Here is a 9,012-nt window from a genome sequence, read left to right on the forward strand (position 1 = left end):
TCAATGCAAACTAGTGCAAACAGAAAATACATTTTGTAGGATCACCCATTTAAGGTTCTAGAAATAGCATCTTGTCTTCAGTTCTTCTTTCACGTATCTACATAGGTACAACTGACATCTTGGGAAACACTTTTATTAAGGCTGTTTGTTTTTTTAGACTTGACATGGGCTTCAGAATTCAAGCAAGGTACTGATAATAATAATAATAATAATAATAATAATAATAATAATAATAATAATAATAATAATAATAATGCTATGAACCCAGCTTGCAGATGTGTAGCAGTTGCAGGGCATTCACATCAGATCCCAAGTGTTCAGTGAACTGTCTGAACCAGAGCTTGTTAGCTTCTACACTTCAGTGAACCTCCGAAGGAAATCCACTTGGCAGTGCCAATGACTTTAATGATCATTGGACAGAAAGAAAAAGACAGAAACAAGAGGCAGAGGCACATGAGATGTCACTTAAAAATAAAAAAGGTCTGCCTGTCTGTTGCACAGCTTTAACAGTCGATGGAGGCAGGAGCTACAATTTAAGAGGGCAGAAAGGTTCACATTTTCAAGAGCTTTTGTACAGAAGGAATATAATTTTGCTGTATTTACTATGCACAATATTACAATTGGCCATGAAAATAAAAGGCTGTTTGTTTTTATTAAGTAACTTTAAAAAGACGATAGAAGTATTGAAAGATAAATGTGTCTCAGCTAATCTCAATTGACATTAGACATTAACTCGATTACATGAGTTTACAGGTTTGTAAAACCCGCTATTTCTGTAACACCAGTTTTGTAAACGTTTCCAATATAACCTGCTGAATGGACAACAGCTGGCTTAGCGTCCTTTACTGATTGCAATTTATCAAGACGATGCCCAGAATTACTATTGCAAATCCTATTTTTTGTTCTTGGTGAGAATCCCATACAGGTGTTAATGATAATTAAAGATTAATTAAGAGCTAAAGAAACCAAAAATCTGCACCTTTTTGAAAATCACATTAATTACCAGCCACATGTTTGATTATTTTTTTTTTAAGTTTGATTAGAGGATCTATTTTTAAGACACATGAGCATGTGAAATGCGTAGGGGTGCTCCTCTGTGAATATTACATTCAGCTGAGTGTTGCAAAATAGTTCATTAATGGAAAGTAGTCAATCAAGCCAAAGTGCAAGAACTATTTCAGTGTCACTGTGCAGCAGACCTAATATACAGCTAGCTTAATCTTTTGAATAACACAGGACCTGAACGAGACATTAGAAGTCAAGGCAGATTAGTCAAACATATTACTCTTGCTTCCTGACACTAAGAGAAAGAAGCCACTCACACCATCTGTTAATCAAAGGAAAGTGCATGCATCCCCTTTCTGTGTTGTGCAGAGGGAATATCTGGGATCTTCAGTCCCTTTGCATGTCACAACCAGCCTTAGTAGCAGTTTTAGCTGCTCACCCCATTTTCAGGTCACTAAAACTCTGATAGTGAAATAAGATTTACAATAAGGTTATAGTATCTGCCTTGGAATGCTGGACATCAAAGATACTGTACAAACATGTGTTGTACTGCTGTCCAAAAGAATAAGAAAGATTTGGTTTAGAGCATTAAGAATTAGGTTTAAAAATATGTACAGAGCCTCAGTAGGCCATCTGGCAGCGAAAGTGGCTGAGTAATTTTTACATCAAGAAAGCGCTGAGGTTGTACGGTTTGATTACACATTTTCTTTCTATCCTGAGGGTTTAAAAGCTAGAAATACCAAGCTCTTCAATGACAAATGCACACAAGTGTCAGCAGGGGATTCAAGGCTGCCTGTGAGTGCGATAGTACAGCATAGCCACCGGGAATCAAGGTAGCTTGTGTATTGTTACTAGATTTTATATTTCAAACCTAATGAACTTGCCCTTTTAAATGCAGGTGAACAGTGAATTGTAAGAAACTGTAACATTAAATTAAGAGGTTTGCACCAAGCAGATTTGCTGAAGCAAAGACTGACAATCAAAAAGGAGCGGAATTTAATACATGGTTATCGTGCAATCCCCCGGGACTGGGCCATTACTTTACTTTGGGATCTGCTTTCAGCTCAAGGTGTGATCTTTTAGCTTTGTATCACATAGAATACTCCCTTTGGAACCTCCTCATACCCTTTAACAAACAAAAAATCAATAACTTTTTATCTTTGGCTTCACTGCTGTAGATCCTATTTTAAAGCAGTACTCTGGCAGTGAGCCCAGCCTGTCTTTTCAGGTAATGCTGAAAGCAATGTCTACTCTTCACTCTCCTGTGCTTTGGCTAAAAGGAAGCCAAGCCATTCCATAGTGCTGACAGCCATCTCACACCATTGCTAGGAAAAGATCACACGTTTTAATGGACTAGCCCTGCCAAGGATGCAGATAGAGCAGGAATAGTGTCAGCCAGGACAGGACTGCAGTGAGTTGTCAAGCCAAGAACCAGCATCTGGACAGACATATTGTTTTTTTTTTTACAAGGGGTGCAAGTTTAAGTTTTACAGACTGAGGTTTTACTGAGAATAAACACAACAGTAACAAAGTCATTTGGTTTCACAAACACCCCCAAAATTGTACGCATATTGGACTACCTTGCTAATTTTATGAGAACATTAGAACCTAATACCTAATTATGAACTAGGACATTCATAATTAGGTATTAGAATTATATTTAACATTAATCACTTTTGATTTATTTGATATAGTTTAATATCTGTAATTTACCAGTTCTATCATGCAGAAAAAAATGAAACCCAAATATTTAATACTGTACCAGCATTTACATTATATATATATATATACACTGTATATAATTTTGTAATACTAAATTTATTTAGTATTAACTGATTTATGCGATTAGCTGTTTAAGTTAAATAATTCAATTGAATAAAGTAAATGAAATTTCACTCATGGTATAGTACTAATTAAATTGCGAATCAGGACAAAATGTGTCCATTAGCGTTTTTAAATCCTCGGTGGGGCTAAGCTTTTGCCATAGCAGTTCACTATTAACTCCCATTAGCTTGGTCATTTTTCTTCAAACCTGAGGTACTTATCATATTACTTGCATAGCTTGTGCAAGACTTGCTACGCCTGTCACTCAAAGCTGCAGCCTGCTAGATGGATCAACCTTTTCTGACACTGAAGTCTCCATTCAAACTTCCTTTCCACTTAATGGGGTTCAAGTCACGCCTGGAGCACCATGGTTTTTAATACCTACCTTGTGAACGTATCAGTTGTCTCAGGAGTGGTCACAGACACTTATGTACATTTTGTTTCGCAAGCATGAGCCATTTGGACAAAAATTATTACAAATAAATAAAAACATCACATTGGCTACTAAAACAACAGCATTAAGTTGTATGATACCCTTCATGCATGTTTATTCTTTCTTTTTGCTGGACACTCAAGGCTATGTATGGTTTTTAAGTAACTTAAATTTCAATGGATACTATTTCTTCATAAAGGTATAAAATGAGAAACAGGCAACCTGATGAAACATTCAAGTATACTATTTAGATAGTTGGTTCTATTTTTGTTAAATTAATAATGATTTTATCATTAGAAAAAGATAATCAGAGTGGGCCCTGGGCAAATTCAAACACCAGAAAACTAGCAAGAAATGTTTGTGTCCTTTCTGCAACTACAATAAGTTGTAACTTGATAGTTGTATATTGTTACAATTGTATTTTCTTTGAATAGCCTATCTATTTATCTCTGCTCATTTGATGTATGATGCCATGTAGCATGTTTCTCCAGTGGATTCTATTTCCTTAGGGTTAAACTTTACATTCCATATAGGAATGAATACATCACCATCCATTTTAAAAGCCAAACCGTGGAATGTAGAGACGTCCTTTGTGTTGAGGATTGCCCTATCTGCACTTTGTCTGAAGACGGGTCAATGAATTCCGAAAGTATGTTATTCACTGGGGTTGAATAAACTGTAGGAGTAACTGCAGAACCATCAAAGGTACTCTCTGATCTGCTATCATTCTTGTTGGGTATATGCCAAACAACTCTGCACTGCATGATATTAGATAACAATGGAAGGGTCTAACATTCTGAGAAATGAATTTATTAATTCCAAACAAACAAACAAAGAAAGCAACATCAGCTGAGATGCAATGCCACTGTACAGGAACACCCAGCTTTTCTTTCCAAAGCTTTATCAGTGAGATGTGTCAAAAATCCAAATTTCAAAACTGAGACAATCCTCTATGAATTTGGATATACATAGCAGAAGAGCGTTAACGTTTCCAGATACTTGGAGGCTGGCATGCTGTTTCCGATTTAGCCAAAGCATCTTGGTAATCATATTTGTACAGTCCCTTAAAATATAAACACACACATCAGTATGCCAGCTATAAAGTGATCCTTTTTTATAATGAAAGTAGTGATAAAGAAATGTTGATTTTTATTTTCTGACAGTTTTAGAAACATTGATGTTTCTTCTTTTTTTAATTTGATTAAGGCACTAAATATGCTGACTCCAAGATCTCCAATATTCTGAGTCCAGAGATATGTGAGCTATATTTTGATCTCCCTCCATTTAAATAACTTTTGACACCACCATCAATTCAAATGAATAGCTTCTGACAACACTGGAATCAGCCTGCAGTAAATATATATATATATAAAAAGGTGGCAATGTAAGACAGTACCTCTTGAATATTAACAGCTACCCAACCACTTCCAACTAAACATTAATTAGACTAACATTTTAGAAAGTTCTTCTACCCTCTTCAGCATCAAACCAAACTATTCTTTAGATGTTCAAGAGTAAAATATGTGCTCCTGATTACTTCACAAATTAAAACATTCTGCTTGATGTTGAAGGGAAAGTAAACTAATTTTGTGTTTGTTTGTTTAATAGGCTACAGTTTACTGTATAATTACGTAAACAGCCTCATTAGAATATAATTGGGTTTATGCTGTTAGATTGTAAAAATGTAGTTACGCCTTGGGTTTCAAATGTTAGCCCATGAGTATAAGCATCCTGGGTAAAGTCAAGTGCAAATGCAAGATGTGGTGGACAAGATGTTTATGGAGTGTATCCACTACACCAATGCCACATTGTGCTTCAGCATTAATACACTACACTATAATTACTATAGTTTGTGATCAAGTTGCTGTCTCCATGCTACAGCATTGCTCATGAAAGTTTTTTGTCAGAATCAGCATAAAGGTAGAAGATAGCCCTCATACAAAGCATTAGAACCAATAAATGTGTCCTTCTTTTATTCTAGAAATGAAACAAACTACCTTCATTGCTTTGCCATACACTGATACTTGTTATCAGATAGAAAAAGATGACAGCCCTCAGATCTATACATGCCCTGTCAACTCACTTGCATGTCAGATCAGTAGAAGTAGGCAATCAATCAGCCAATAAAAGGGACTTAAACATGGGATGCACTCATGCATCTTTCATTTATACTTCTTAAACTCACTTTTTTAACTATTAACTTTATCTGTGAAATAATCCTTACTTTTCAGTGAATTATTCAAGTGTAGGTGATCCAGAATCAATTGCTGAACAGTCTTTCCCAGTAGGTGGGATAAAACATTTAAGCCTATTTAAATACCTATTGTAGGAAGAACAGGGAATGTCAAGTTTAGATAAATCAGAAAAGCCTCATTTTTGTAATGTTCAGGTATTAGGTCCTTGTTCATTCAGAAATTCTATGATTAAATTGTACATTACTAATACAGTTCTTAGTATTCTTTTTGTAAGCTATAACATTCAAGAATCTTTTATATTTTTAAGTTATACAAAATGTATTACGTAAGGTATTTAATATTTAAATCAACTGAAGTGCATACATATATATGGCGATAGAGCCTATCTATGCAGGCTCTACTGTGTGGTAGATGACCGCGACTAGAGTTATGCCGTAGGGCCCGCATCGTCAGAGCTCTATCACTATTAGAAAATTATTTATTTGATTATTTTCTCTTTAAAACCTATATTTACCATGAACTTCTGAAATTTCGTCAGGTAACTTTCCGCTGAGGAAAATAGTCCCTAACATAATTAGAATAGAAAAACGACACACACGTAGAGAAAATTGTATTATTATTATTTGAATTATTATTATTGCTAACATATTTATTTATTGGGGTCTTACTCTTTCTTATTATAATTTATCAGCATTTAAGAGACCTGCTGTCTATTTACCATATTTCCCAGCAGCCCCAGCGCTTATTAGAGACCCGGTGAGTATTGGAGTCCGGAGATTATTTAAAGTTTTATGGTAGATTCGTAGATTAAGTCTCTGTGTTTAACATACAGTAAATGATGTGTAGTTGGCTGGCTTGATCACACTCCCTCCGTTTGACCATGTTGTTTAAAGTACACTGTCTAAAGATGACAGGTACATGTAGCAAAAATGATCCTTCTGCACAGAGCTGTGAATCAAGTTATGCTTGGTCACCTCTTGCTACATTTGTTTTTGCAGCAAAGCTTGCAGAAATGGCTAGAGCTTCAGTTAATACCAGATACAGTAATCCATGGCCTAATTTACATAGAGTTTATTGAGCAGTTGTCAACAGTCTCCGCACCTCCTCTCTGCATACGGTACTACAAGGATTATCAAGTTTGCCCACACCCTTGAATTCACATGTTTAAGTAGCCATAAACAAATAGCTGCTTCTCCATGCTATGCTGACTAGAATGAGCATCATTGAACACCCGGTGCTCTTAGGAATAAGAAAAAATATTGACTAGGGAATTTTTGCAATGTCATTATCCACCAGAATCCTGCGTTATATACATCCTCCATTTTAATTCATTACACTTATTTACCCTCATCTAAAACCTGTCATTTGATACTGATTTTACTGGAATTGGCCCTTCAAATGAGCCAAAGATTTGCTACCCAGTGATCAACAATCTAGTAAGAATGACGTGCAACCAACTTATGTTAATGTTAATCAGACACATATAATTAAACCTCCAAACCACTTAGCATTTTCCCCTGAGGGTAAATCTAAGCATCCACCAGAACATTGGATTCTTTTAATGATAGAATATATTTATACCATAGGTGTGCCAAAACCCCAAACAAGTTAAATTTATCAGAAGTACATTCTCTGAAAGGAGTTTAATTCACTCCAGTATCAGCAGAGGCTAATAAACGTAATGCTACTTTAACAATCGTTATTAATCACTCAAAATATCCATGGAAAACGAGAAGCAAAATAAATGTGTGCTTTCTGTAACTCATATTTTAAAAGCAGATAGAATATATTAGATTTTAACTGCAAGTCTTTTTGATAAATCAGTAACTTTAGTTTCAATGAGTTTGTTTTTGTTTTCAAAAGGCACTGTGGGTTTAAAGCTTTTCAATTCCATTCCCATATAAAAGGGCAGTTTAGGCAAATGAACTACTTCTTTACTATGGTAAAAAAGGGAAAAAGTAATGGGTTCTATTCTGTCTAAATAAATATTTAACAGTAAGTAGTAAAATAATAATAATAATAATAATAATAATAATAATAATAATAATAATAATAATAATAATAATAATAATAATAATAATAATAATACAGGCAGTGCACAGTGTAACCCACCTAATGAATGATCCCTCTTTACAGACTCTCATTGTTTTGTAATGGAATTGTAAAATATTATTTCAGAATCCTACATCAGTGACAGTTCATTATAAAGTCATGAGTAGAATATATTAAATGGACCTGCATTATTTATTTTACAATAAGTTGCAGTATTTTTAGAAAATTACTTGTCAAGTTTACCCATATGGAAAGGAACTATAGGCATGATTTTTCAGTAGGCAATGTTTTACTTGGACAGGGTGCAAAGTCATTACCTTTCTAGCTGCCCTCACCAGTTTTTCACTTCCAGCACCTTGTGGTTAAGCAGAGTTGTGCCTGAACACTAGAACCGCCATGGGATTAATGAGATTTAAAATGTAAAAGGATCTGCGTACTGCCAATGCAATGCGGCTGTGCGTTAAAAAAAAACAAGAAAATAATGAAAGAAAAAAGGACAACTGCACTGCATTCACAAACACATTGCATTCACATACAAATTGCATTCACAACCACACTGCAATCATAAACACATTGCATTCACAAACACATTGCATTCACAACCGCACTGCATTCACAAACACATTGCATTCACAAAGACATTGTATTCACAAACACATTGCATTCACAACTGCACTGCATTCACAAACACATTGCATTCACAACCGCACTGCAATCATAAACACATTGCATTCACAAACACATTGTATTCACAAACACATTGCATTCACAACCACACTGCAATCATAAACACATTGCATTCACAAACACATTGCATTCACAACCGCACTGCATTCACAAACACATTGCATTCACAAACACATTGCATTCACAACCGCACTGCATTCACAAACACATTGCATTTACAAACACATTGTATTCACATACACATTGCATTCACATATACATTGCATTCACAAACACATTGCATTCACAACCGCACTGCAATCATAAACACATTGCATTCACAAACACATTGTATTTACAACCGCACTGCATTCACAAACACATTGCATTCACAAATACATTGCATTCACAACCGCACTGCATTCACAAACACATTGCATTTACAAACACATTGTATTCACATACACATTGCATTCACATATACATTGCATTCACAAACACATTGCATTCACAACTGCACTGCAATCATAAACACATTGCATTCACAAACACATTGTATTCACAACCGCACTGCAATCATAAACACATTGCATTCACAACCGCACTGCAATCATAAACACATTGCATTCACAAACACATTGTATTCACAACCGCACTGCAATCATAAACACATTGCATTCACAAACACATTGTATTCACAACCGCACTGCAATCATAAACACATTGCATTCACAAACACATTGCATTAACAAACACATTGTATTCACAACCGCACTGCAATCATAAACACATTGCATTCACAACCTCACTGCATTCACAAACACATTGCATTCACAT

The sequence above is a fragment of the Polyodon spathula genome, chromosome 10, assembly GCF_017654505.1.
Source record: "Polyodon spathula isolate WHYD16114869_AA chromosome 10, ASM1765450v1, whole genome shotgun sequence".
Classification (NCBI taxonomy): domain Eukaryota; kingdom Metazoa; phylum Chordata; class Actinopteri; order Acipenseriformes; family Polyodontidae; genus Polyodon; species Polyodon spathula.